This window comes from Alligator sinensis, unplaced genomic scaffold (assembly GCF_000455745.1).
Source record: "Alligator sinensis unplaced genomic scaffold, ASM45574v1 scaffold544_1, whole genome shotgun sequence".
Lineage (NCBI taxonomy): Eukaryota > Metazoa > Chordata > Crocodylia > Alligatoridae > Alligator > Alligator sinensis.
The window spans coordinates 2151924-2154019 of record NW_005841937.1 but is presented as its reverse complement, the minus strand read 5'-3'; the positions used below and the strand labels follow the sequence as shown (position 1 = coordinate 2154019).

The 2096-nt window shown below is 47.2% G+C and overlaps 1 protein-coding gene across 2 annotated transcripts in view; it reads left to right on the top strand.

Moving 5' to 3' along the window:
- TNIP3 (TNFAIP3 interacting protein 3) overlaps nucleotides 1–2096 on the top strand; it is a 149511-nt gene that overhangs the window by 17599 nt on the left and 129816 nt on the right. The gene's annotated exons all lie outside the window — the stretch shown is intronic.

Below are 2096 nucleotides of genomic sequence, written 5' to 3'. Positions count from 1 at the left end.
TTGGGGGGCTGGGGGAGTGAGCAGGGCCAGCAGAGATCCCCCCCACAGTCCCCTCCCCCTTCCCCACTTCTCCAGCCCCCCGACCCCTTACTCACCGGCACCGGAGCCCTGGTGCTGAACACACTGCCTGGCCAGCCACGTTTCATTAACAGGGTGAGGGGCAACCATAGAGACGCTCTGGCAGCCAGAGCATCTCTATGGAGGACCCAGACTCTCGTTGTCTCAGGGCATAGTCAGGGACCGCTTTTTTTATACTTTGCGTTTTTTAGACCCTTGGATATCTAGGGGTCAAATTTTCTCCCTGCGCTGCAAGTTTGCAGCTCGGGGAACATTTTTTTTGTTCCTGCATGTGCCTGTTGCCCCATCTCAAAGGGGTTTGAGGTGGGGCAAGAGGCACATGCACGCTCATGTGGACACGCCCTGTGTGGCACATCTCACAAAGTCTCTTCAGAGAATAATTCTTTACAGCTCTTTTTTGTGTGCGTCTTATAGAGGAGCTACCTGGTATATTTTAAGTGTCATGTCCAGGCTAAAGCTTTTCATACCTTGTCTCTGTTTAGGAACAGGCATTCTCTGTTACGGCAATATATGGAGTGAGATATGCTGGCTTCATTTGTTTTTTAGCATCTGTTAAGGATATAGCAGATTTGAAAGATGATAGAGCGCTTCCTTATAGTGGCTTTAAAGGAAATTGCCAGGGTTTATTGTTGCTTTCAGATTCTCATTCAGCACAATTTTTAGAACTATGACTTTCTAGGAGCTAAAATCTCCAGGTTCAGGTTTCTAGAATTAGCAAGTATAGAGTAACATCCAAGGAGTGAAACACCATGCTTATTAACATACATAACATACATAAATTACATACAGTTCTGACTGCTGTACAAAGTCAACTGTCGTTTATGTTATGATCAAATACCATTGGGCAGTACATCATCCCACTGCATTTGAGTGTCATTGGCTATAAATAGGTATTTACATTTATTCTGAGAGAAAACATTTTGTCCCAGGACAGTGCAATCATTCAGATGTCCATGTTCTTTGTCCTGGGACAAATCCTAAAAAGGATAGGAAGTGGTAACAGTTAGTCCTGGAACATCATAAAGTGCATCTGAATATTTGTGCCAAGAATGAATCAGTGGCAGAAAAGCAGCACTGCATTCATCTGCTCACTAAACCCTGATTGGAAAGGCAGTGCATGTACATGCTAATCCTGGGGCTTTTCTGTTCCAAGACAAATAGAAACATAACTTGCCCTGGGGCCCTGTTTTTTTGGTTCCTACCCCTGGTGTCGCGCTTATTGTTGAGGGAGCTGGCAGGGGTCATCGCGGAGCCCTTGGCCCAGCTGTATGAGCATTTGTAGTAATCTGGCCAGGTGCCAGGGGATTGGAAACTGGCTAATGTCCCAATTTTCAAGAAAGGGAGGAAGGAGGACTCAAGTAACTATAGGCCTGTAAGCCTCACCTCGGTGCTTGGGAAGATCTTGGAGAGTATCATCAAGGAGCACATCTGTGTGGGGCCTGCAGGGGAGATCATGCTCGGGGGCAATCAGCATGAGTTCATCAAAGGCAGGTCCTGCCTGACCAACCTGATTGCCTTTTATGACCAAGTAACTAAATCTTTGGATGATGGTGTCGCCGTGGATGTAGTCTTTCTAGACTTTAAGAAGGCCTTTGACACTGTCTCTGACCCCATCCTCATCAATAAATTAAGTGACTGTGGCATTGATGCCTACACAGTTGGATGGGTAAAAAATTGGCTGATGGGGCGCGCCCAGAGAGTAGTGGTGGACGGGTTGTACTCAACCTGGTGAGATGTAAGCAGTGGGGTACCCCAGGGCTCGGTCCTTGGGCCCGCACTGTTTAACATCTTCATCAATGACGGATAAGGGGTGGAAAGCACGCTGTCCAAATTTGCTGATGACACTAAGATGTGGGGCGAGGTGGACACACTTGAAGGGAGAGAGAGGCTGCAACTAGATTTAGACAGACTACAAAAGTGGGCAGATGAGAATAGGATGAGGTTCAATGCAGACAAATGCAGGGTGATGCACCTTGGGAGAAGGAATCCACAGCATACATACAGGCTGGGGAGTTCCC